The following is an 11,261-nucleotide window of genomic DNA, read 5'->3' on the forward strand; positions in this document are numbered from 1 at the left end:
ATGACCTGAGGTTTAAATACTTCAGTTATAAATTTTATTGGGTTTGTTACTTGTGACAACCAAACTTTTGTACGAAAGGATTCTCTATTGGTTTAGAAACTATACTTACAACGCGATTACATTTGTGAATTTCTTTACCGTCTAAAGTCCGTTCGTCAAAGACCATCCATGAGGTGGTCAAACGAGATCTTCATGTAAATGATCTCTTTATAGACATGATACATGATAGAGTTCAATGGCGTCATTTGATCTATGTAGCCGACTAATAAACCCATATTTTATGATGTATTTTATGCTTAATTTGAGTGATTTATTCAATCCTTCACCCACTTATTCATATTAATTGCATGGTTTTACTTCTCCTTCCTTATTATGAGATGTATGTGAAAAACATGTTTCCTATGCTTTAAAATTAGTTATTTTAATTACCTTTATTTCCATTCAATGCCGTGATTAGTGTGTTGAGTAGTTTCAGATCTTCTAAGGCAGGAATGACTCAAAGGATGGAAAAGAAACATACAAAAATGGAAGAAAAGTGCAAAATGGAGTTCTGAAGAAACTGGCATCCACGCGATCGCATGGACGACGCGATCGCGTGCCAAGCACGAATCAACAGCGACGCGGACGCATGACTCACGCGACCGCGCGCCTTAAGAAGAACGAATATGATGCGGTCGCATGACTGACGCGACCGCGTGGCAAGAAAAAGCTCCGAACGACGTGACCGCGTGACCCACGCGGACGCGTGACAGAGGCCACGCACCAGAAATTGCAAAAAATGCTCCCAGCGATTTCTAAAGCCCTTTTTGGCCTAAATCTAAGTCCAGAAGGCATAGACCAGAGGTTATGAAGTGAGGGAATGCATCCATTCAGGAAGAGCTCGCCAATTTAGTTATTTCCCATGTTTTAGATCTAGTTTTGAGAGAGGTTCTCTCCTCTCTCTCTCTCGTAGGATTTAGGACTTCTCTTAGTTTTAGGAGTAACTCTCAATCCTAGGTTCTTTATTTTTATTTATTCTTCCAATTTAGTTGATGAACTCTTCATGTTAGATTATAATTTCCCTTATTAATGTTATTTGAGGTATTTCAATTCATGATTGCTTTCTTTAATTTATGCTATTGTTGCTTTACATCTGAAGGCATTTTTATTCCAGCAAATTTACTTTTTCTTCTTTTGGTCTTGGTTAAGAAAGCAGTAACTCAGGAGTTATCTTATCTCAACATAATTGATAACTGTTATCTTTGCTAATTGAACTGAGCTTCAATAATCCCAACCTTTTCTCAGGAAATAAATAGGATTCGAAGATCAAACTAATTAGTCCCTTGACTTTCCTTTACTTTAGTAAAAGTTAACCAAGTGGAATTAAGATTCAACTTTCATTGTTATTGATAGGGATAACTAAGTCTGGACTTCCAATTTCTCATACTTTGCCAAAAGTTTGCTTTGCAGTTATTTATTTATTTTAATTGCCATTTAATTTACCCGCCATTAAGTTACTTGTTCCTCATTCTTGAAACCCAAATTTACAGTCTCCATAACCAATAATAAGAACATACTTCCCTGCAGTTCCTTGAGAAGACGACCCGAGATTTAAATACTCGGTTATCAATTTTAAAAGGGGTTTGTTACTTGTGACAACCAAAACGTTTGTAAAAAAGGTTGATTGCTTGGTTTAGTAACTATACTTGCAACGAGTATTTACCATAACTTCTAAACCATCAATCTTCCGCTCTTTCACCGACCCCACCTAGTGGGATAAGACTTTATTATTGTTGTTGTTGCATTATAGAAGTCAATTTTGCAATTAAATAGTAGACAATTTTTGAATAATTTCTTAATAAAAAGAGAAAATAATATTTTAAAAAATATATAAAAGTAATTGAGAGAAAGAGAGAGAAGGAGAGAAAATGATACATGTGAGTCGTCTGTTTTTTTTTATTTAAAAGCAAAACATACCTCTGTATGCCATGTATAATTATGATATGTATGAGAGTCCATCCCCTCCATATTTAAATATGTTCCTTGCTACAAGCATGTAAGAATTTCATTCCTTGATGATCGAGCTCAATCCTATGACCAAATTGGGAATTTCCAAATGTGCCATGCATACCAATGCTCATGAATGATTTCAATTATTGTACTCCTTGCTGCAAGTTATAATAAAAATCAATCATATATGTTGATTTAGTAATTAAGCAAGTTGAAGTCAATAAAAAAAAAAAAGAAGTTGTGGCCACTGGCCACTTCAACTTATATTGGTCAAACAGAACTGCCTAAGAATGGAACATAATATTTCATGATTACATAAATGTCTAACACCGCTTTAACAAGAAAAGTTAGGTTTTCCGTTTTAGGGTGTATATTCAATAAATTGACCAAGAGATTATTATAAGTCAAAGTTTCTATATTAGAGGGTTAGGTATGTTTTTGTTAACATGAATTTTTATTAGAATATTTATAATTTTTATTATTCTTGAGATGCTATAACATTTAATATTTAATACTTATAGGTAATTAGCTAAAATGTTCCAAAAATTTTAGATGGTCAACTGCTTTTATAATAAAATAATGAAAAACCAAAATGATTTTTTTGAGAGAAGGAAATGCTTATAAAATAACGAAATAAGATAAATATTTATGTTTCTTCCAATAAAATATATTTAAAACAATTTAGGAAATAATGTAATAAAGTAGTAGCTGGGAACCATGCACTAATTAAATCCTGTCTTATTGCATAATATTCTTGAATAATTATCATATGCTTTCGGTGATTACTAAGCCATAAATTAAAGTTTATTCATATTTCATCCGCTACTAGTAGCAGAGTTTGAAATAAAATTTTGGAGGGACAACAAATTTAAAATTNTGATGAACTATTTTTTATTTTTTTAAAAAGTACTACTAATTTTTTTATAAAAAATTTAGGGACTATGGTCCTATTGTCTCAATTAAGCTTTGTCTCTGTCCGCTACTACACACAGCCATATACCGACGGATACTCCAACGGCTAAATTGGAGACAGAGGTTATCGACAGGGTTATCTAGGGGTGTAATCGGTTCGATTTGATTCGATTTTAGACCGAAAACCAATCGAATCGATCTGTTCAGTTCTTTGATGACATTAATTGTTCGGTTTGCTGTTTGTGACACAACCGAACCGAACCGAACTAACAGCGATTTGATTTGGTCGGTTTTTTTCTGTTTTTTAAAGCTAATAAACAGAATTTAAATCACTATATAATGAAGTTTAAAATAGAATAAACTAAAATAACAAGAGTACATCACATCTAAATTCAATATAATTTCAACTTGTCTTAACAATTAAACATAAAAACAAAGACAATTAGGTAGCGTTTGTTTGCGAGACAGAGACTGAGATTGAGAGATAGAGCCGAGAGACAGAAATAGGTATCAGTATTGTGTTTGGTGTAGAAGTGTACAAGACTGAATTATGTCTCAGTATCCTATTTGGTTTGAAATAAAAGTAGAGACTAAAAAACTTAAAATTACAAAAATGCCCTTAATTTTAAAATACAACCCTAACCACCAAATTCAATTTGATTTTTCTCAGAATACAACCCTAACCCCCTTTCTCCTCTCCTCTACCCTTTCTCCTCTCCTTTCCCGTGAAGGAATCCTCTGGTCTTACCCGCCGCTGGTAGCACCTCCAAGGATCCCGAATGACGATGGCGCGTTCTTCAATTCTCCAATTCTTCACAGCTTATCCAACCATTGCATATTTCAGTCAAGCAAGGTATAAATCAATATTATTCATATCTCTGAAAAAAACAATATCAATCAATAATCAAATTGCCACAAGGTCACAAATAGCAACTATATAAAATAAATCAACTCTAAACAGCATCAATCAACCCTAAATAGTAACAATCATAAAAAAATAGCCACAATCATGAAAAAATAGCCACAATCATGAAAAAACAGAATCAAAATCGATTTTCTAAACAGTATCAATCAACCCTAAATAGTAACAATCATGGACAAAATAGCCACAATCATAAAAAAAAACAGAATCAGAAATGGTTTTATCTTTATTTTCTTCAACTAAAACTACGTTTTCTTTTGTGATACACTCACAAAATCAGACATCGTTATACATTTTGTAGGAGAAGAACACTCACAAAATTAATAGAGAATAATTAAAAAGGTTAAAAAAAGTAAAAAACTTGCCTCAAGACGGAAGATGAGGAAGATCATCGTGGGATCTGAGCCGAGAGTGATAGAGAGATTGAAGGTTCTGCAGATCTCAGGGTGTTGTATTTCCCTATTTTTGATGGCTTTGCTCAAACCACAAAGAAGGAATGGATTGAAACAATGAAGGCCAGGTGACGCAGACCAGCGACGTGACGCAGTGAAGGCACAAACGAAGTGGCAGCAGTGAAGGTGCAGGACGAACCGGCGACAAGACGGTGACCATGCAGTGAGAGGGAGAAGGTTGAGGCATCGCTTTCTCCCCTTTGAAGAAGAATGAGAAGATAGAGTGATGACCTTGATGAAGAATGAGAAGATGGAGTCACGAGGGATAACAATGAAGCCCTGATTTACATTAAGGTTAATGTTGGAATTATTGAATTAGAATGGGATAATTTTGGTACAAACTATAATTAAAATTTTTGTCTCCGTCATTAAATTTTTTTGTCTCCAGTGTTCCTACGTTTTGGAGGTACTGATATACTGAAATTTGGAAGACGGGGACAGAAATTTAAGTATTAGTCTCTAACTCAACAAATATAATACTAAATCTCTGTCTCCCAGTGTTGCAGTCTCTGCAAACAAATGCTACCTTAGAAATGTCTAACAAACAATAAAACAAAGAAAATACACTTTAAAGTTGTACCATTTCTGTGAGAGTCACATGCATATGATTCACCACACCAATTACCTAGGTCTAGAAGGTTTTCTATTACCTTTATTAGGATTATCCTTGTCATCCTCTTCATCGGTTTCTACAGTGCTTGGAGCTAGATTTGTAGGAGTCGCTCCTGGAGTTGCATCCACATTAGTCGTTGTCCGTTGAAGAACGTACCACAGACTCAATATTTTCACCTCCAACTTTAGGCGTTGGTTCATTTGGATGTTCACTGCTTGTTAGCTGCATATAAACATACAATGAACTCCAAAATACAGCAATTTTATTGAACTATTATATTCAAACTCATCAACCTAATCAAGAACAGACCAGTAACAACAATTAGGGACAATAATTTTGTAACACCCTAACTACCAAAGCTCACACTTCCGGCTGCGCGACTCTGATAGCTCGGACATTACGACGACACTTATACTATTTAATATTAAAATAGGAGCCCGTTTAAAACTTTAAACCGCAATACCGCTCCCAAAGATACTTTCGTTCGATAACGTACATCCATAAATACCATACAACTTACAAAAACTCATAAAGAGTACATCCATATATATACATAAATATATATAAATAATATTACAAACACAATACAATACAATTCCTATCCCTCTTACAGATTATATCAAGATAAGGGCGAGGGTGCAGTAAACCATAACTAAAATAATACAGAGCATCACAACAACAATTAAATAAGCTCTTCGTAACTTCTGCGCCCATATCCTGAAAGGGGAAAAATGTAGGGGGGTGAGAACATCATCCTCGAAAGGGTTCTCAGTAGAGGGTTTTTGGGAATTACTGTAATAGGATACATGAAGATAACTGCACCAGTGATTCAAAACCGTCTTATGCCTCCTTTCAAAAACAATGGTTTACAATGAAAGTAAAGTCGGAAATCTTTTCGGAAAGAAGAACGGTTCAATTCTCAAAAACTCAAAAGCCTTTCAAAACGGTTTATCTATGCTGAAACAAAATAGCCTTTCATATTTTATTCCAAACCAGAAATACAAAACCGAAATCAACCATCGGTTCATCTCATTCCAACCATGGCCCTAGGCCCAAACAATCCAACTATCAACCAATCACCACAATCCAACAGAGTCCCAGATGCAAACACAGATAGGAAGTTCAAGCACAAACAAACAGTTATTACAAGTAGAACAGTTAGCAATTAATCACATAGGCAAACCAAGTATAATATGCACACCCAACCAATGTCACACAAATGCATATGATGCATGCCTGTCCCTAGTGGCTGATGATATCATCTGTCGGTTACCAAGCCAACCCGACGTGTCTGGTAGCTAACCCGGACACAGTCTCTCTGTTGCGCTTTATTATCATTAGAGGGTATCTGCGCCCTGTCGCCATTAGAGGGTATCTGCGCCCTGTTGCCATTAGAGGGTATCTGTGCCCTGTCGCCATTAGAGGGTATCGGTGCCCTGTCACCCTTACAACCAGAGAGAAAACACAAGCATACTCGCATACAACATTCATCTCAGCCATCCGGCTTAAATTCACAATTCATTCGATTGCATACATGCATTTGTACTCAACCATGGATCACCATCCATCTCAGCCATCCGGCTCACGGTTCAATCTAGAACCAGCCAATTTATCAATAAATACAGCCCTTCGGCTTAAGTTCATAATTCATAATCAGCCATACGGCTCACAACTCATTCGGTAACCAGCCATAGTTCAATAGCATACATGGCCATTCCGGCTCACAACAAAACAACACTTCCAGATATTTCACAAGCCGCACAACAATTCAGCCAAACAAGCATCCTTAACCATTCGAGACAATCAAATAACACACAAGGCAGATACAATCACCAAATACCAATTGTCTCATATCAGTATCCATATGTAATAATTCCAATACATAAAACATAGTTTTTGGAAAGCGCCCCTACCTCAAAACGCAATTCCATAATCCAAACGCCTCATAAGTCCTTCGCCTCAACTCAAAATCAAAGGCAGCTTCAAAGCACAGCCCCACACATTTTTGCAGCAGCATAAACAGCTCTAAATTACAACAAGCAACCTCAGTTACTAAACTCTAAGGACATTAATACTATAAGGGCTTTAGTACACATACGAGACACTAACGCAGGGCTTTTGAAACACAGCTACTTACCAAAATAACCAAATGAGGCAGCTGCGATTTCGAACCGGCTCGGCAACAGCTCCGGCGGTGGCCAGAAGCCCCAGTGGGTCATCTATAAAAAACCGCGTAGCATCAAAACCTTTTCAAAATTCCAAATGACCGAAACCACAAATTTAAAACCCTTACCGAAAGGTCGAAACTCGCAGAAATCACTAAACAGAGCAGCTCTATCAACGACGGCTTGTACCACAACGACCCAGGCAGCGGCATCAACTGAACAGCAGCTTCGATGCTGCCATTCCAGTGTGTTTCTTACTTCTGCCGTGACACAGCAACTCAGAATCAGCATAGCCGCATCACATTCATCAACGGCGGCTCCATTAGCAACCACCATAGCATCCTGGCCTCAGTAGCGGCTTCCAAAGGCAACGGCGGCGTGCTGAACCCAGAACCCAAATGGAGCAGCGGTAAGAACAGCGGCCATGGGTGACAGCGACGCGAGCTCCAATGGTGGCAGGATGGGATGGCGGCTAAGCGCGGTGGCTACTCCCTCACGGTGAGTCTCAACAGTGACGGTGGACTTGGCTTGACGGTGGCTGGGCAGCGACGAGTTTTCCGGCGACAGAACAAGCAGGACTGGCGACGGCAAGGAGGCCCGACGACGGTGACCCAGGCAGCGATGGTCTCCCCTGTCGCGCTCTCCCTCTCTCTGCCGTGCAAACTCCCATCTCCCTCTCTCGTCATGTTCGCCGGCAGAGGCAAGATGGCGGCGACTCAGCAACCGCGTGGTGACGGCGCGAACAGATCCTTCCTCTCCCTTCAGCTAGCAATGGCGGCAGCTGGACGAGGCGATGGCGGCGACGCTCCTCCTTCCCTTCTTCGCCGCAGCTTAGTCCCCCTCTCCCTCTCTTCTACCCTTTCCCGACTCAGCCTTCCCTTTCTTTTTTCTTTTCTTTTGTTCAAGAAGAAAAGCAAGCTGCGCTTGCTACTGCTGCTGGGTGAGGGAAACATTGTGGGTGTTACGGCTGGGTCTTGGGGGAAAACGGGTCGGGTTATGGTTTTTAGGGTTAGGATTTCATTTTAAAAAATTAAGGTTAGGGGTAAAATGGTAATTTCAAATGAAATTGGAAATAATATAGTAATTAGAAATAAATTCTAGTCCAACAATAATAATGTATAAAAATACTATTTGCTCCTCTATTTTTACAAATTACTTTCAATAAAATGCCCAAATCAAATAAATAGAAATAATATACTTAATTTCTTCATTTTTCCAAAATAGCAATAGTAATATTTAAAATATTACTTACCTAATCCAAATCATATAAAATCCTTATTATTTCATAACTCGCAACTTTATAATTTAAATATAGAAAATATTCCAATAATTATAAAATTGGATAAAGATCATATCTCGTCGCAAATCCAATAAACCAAAACTTGCCTTAATTATCTTTAATAAAATAATTTCTGAAATTAAGGCTATAAATAACTGTAGGATTTGAGACTTGATTATAATAAGACTTTTCAAAGATTCTGGGTCTTACAAATTTTAGAAAAACTCATCTTCCTAATTAAGAACAAACCAGCAACAACAATTAGGAACAATAATTTTAGTCAAACTCATCTTTCTAATTAAGAACATACCAGCAACAACAATAGGAATATATTGGTTAATTTATTTAAAGTTGATTTATTTTAAAAATGTAAGAGACATTTTTAATGTACTTACTCTAGAGAGCGTTTGTCATGACTCAACAATATATTGATATGTGAATTTAACTAATATATGTGCCTTTAATCAACCATAAAAATTTAAAAATCAAATTCTAACCTTAGAAGAAGACATTGTTGACTTGTAGCTTGTAGGAGAGGGCTCGGATTGGACTGCTCAGTGACCGAGAGGAACTGTTCGGTGACTGGAGTGCTACTCGATGACGGACTTGACTGGACTGCTCGGCTTAAGGTTTGTTGCAACGACGATTGGACGACGGCATGGACTGGATGACGATGTAGACAGGACGACGGCACAAACTGGATGGCGCTGCGGGCTAGACGATGTCGCTTTCCAGCTTTTTGCTATGCCTGCGACTGAGATGAATGGACGACTTGTGATGACTTTGAGCGATGATGGACGACTTCCTTGATGGCGGACGATGCTTTCTGGCTCTCTTAGGCTCTTATTCTCTCAGGCATGGAGGTCGAAGGAGGAAGAATGGAAGATGGAAGTGAGTTGTGGGTGAGTGACTGAGTGGGTGACTGTGCGTGAAAGGGGAAGAAAGTTAGGGATTTGGACTGATGAACTCCTTTATTACTAAGTTAAAGGGTAAATTAGTAAAAATAAGCACTCATGAACACCTTCCTTGGTTCGGTTCGATTTTAACCAAGTCAACCGAAAACCAAACCGAACCGATCGATTTAATTAAAAAAAAACTAACAAATTAATTTTTTTTTCATTCAGTTGTTGTAAAGTTCAGTTCGATTTTGCCGTAATTTTCTGTCCAGTTTGGTAACTTACACCCCTAAGATTATCTATAAATTACGATAGCATCAGTAAAAAGGAGAGCGCTTTATTTTTTTGTAGATTTAGCTTACCTAAACTTTGGCGCTATTGGGCACGCACAAATATCAGCTATGAAAGTGGTTACTGTAAAACCCAAATTTTTGAAAATTAAATAATTAATTATCTATGTTTCATTATATTTATTGAGATTTTGTTTTTAAGAAAATTATTTTACTAAAAATAATTTACAAAAATAAAATTCTTTTTGAGAAATTATAATTTATATATTTTTTTAAAAGATCTTTTTTCTTTAAAAAAAAGATTTTTTTTACATCATAAATAAATAAAAAAATACTTTTATCTTATTTTACTCAAATATAATTGATAAATAAAAATATCTTTTTACATGAGATATCCAAATATAAAATCACTTTTACTTTTGTAAAAGATCTTTTAGAAAAATATTATTTAAAAAAAATCTTTTTTAAAAATGGTGCCCCTAATTCTAACTGTAACCCCAACCTTCTTTGCAAATTCCCAATTCTATGCACTTGATGGCGTGGAGCTACATTCCTCTCTGCTTGCCTTTTTCCTTGTTCTACGTTGGTACGCATTCCAAATCTATGGTTTTATTGCTTTATGTTTTCATAGTTTTCTTCTTGAATGGATCATTTATATGATTCTTTTGGCATTTGAATTAGTTGAATGTATGATTGAAGGTGTTGAAGCAGGGCTCAGATTGCTGTCAAGCTAAAATATTGAGCTGTGCTTTGAACAGAAACATCTCATTTCATTCCATCCTTTTTTTATGCATAAAATGTTTTAGAGCTGAATACTCATGATGGCCATCATCGTTGATTACAATTTTTAACTTTTTTTTTTAATTTTGATTTAATTTCCATTATCATCCAAATATATAAACAATTGAAACAAATTTCTATTTTTTTTTATTTTCTTCTACTTCCTTTAATTTTTTGCTTGTTGCACTCCAATAATTAATTTTGCCATTTAGAGAGGTGAGTTTACAAAAGTGTTATGGCCAGATCGGTGACAGGCCTGACTCCACCAGCAACAGCGATGGCAGCAGTTTCTCGCGGCAGCAGAGGAGTGCGGCGACGGTAGCATGGGCCTTCCTCGGCTCCATCACATTTTGCTCCTCGCATTTGACTCACCCTCTTCCGTGTTCGGCGGCGACATCAACAAACGGCGGCGACGGCTTCGCATGGCACGGCAACGGTTCCTTCTCGCGAGCTCTCCCTCTCTCTTCGCAGTTCTGTTTCCGACGGCGGCGAGTTGGATGCGGCGCGGTAGTGATGACACGCAGTGGCGGCGCGGTCTCCCCCGCCTCTCTTCTCTCTTCCTCGTCGCAGCCTTACTCTCGAATCTCTCGTTTCTTTCTTTCTTTTTGTTTTTGATTTCTGCTACTGCTATTCTGGAAGAAAGGAAAGTGGTGTGGCAGTGAAGGGATTGGTAAAGTTAGGGTTTTATTTTGGGACAATTAATAATATAATTAGGGTATAAAGTAGAATTAAAAACTAATTTTTATCCAATAAAATTATCTTCAAAGAAAGTATTATTTGTTCATCAGTGTACCAATTATATTCAAATAACTACTAATTAAATAAAAATAAACAAAATTTAAATTAATTATTATTATTATTATTATTATTATTATTATTAATAATAATAATAATAATAATAATAATAATAATAATAATAACAATAATAAAGGTGACACCTAACCACCCTTCCTTTGTCCAAAT

General features: G+C 36.8%; 1 long non-coding RNA gene across 1 annotated transcript; it reads right to left on the reverse strand.

Moving 5' to 3' along the window:
• On the reverse strand, window positions 5,553-7,105 carry LOC110267756. The gene is made up of 3 exons (XR_002355662.1): window positions 7,026-7,105; window positions 6,802-6,911; window positions 5,553-5,605 (listed from the first exon to the last, which is right to left on the reverse strand). It is a non-coding gene; the product is annotated as an uncharacterized LOC110267756 (long non-coding RNA).

The sequence above is a fragment of the Arachis ipaensis genome, chromosome B02 (assembly GCF_000816755.2).
Source record: "Arachis ipaensis cultivar K30076 chromosome B02, Araip1.1, whole genome shotgun sequence".
NCBI classification, from domain to species: domain Eukaryota; kingdom Viridiplantae; phylum Streptophyta; class Magnoliopsida; order Fabales; family Fabaceae; genus Arachis; species Arachis ipaensis.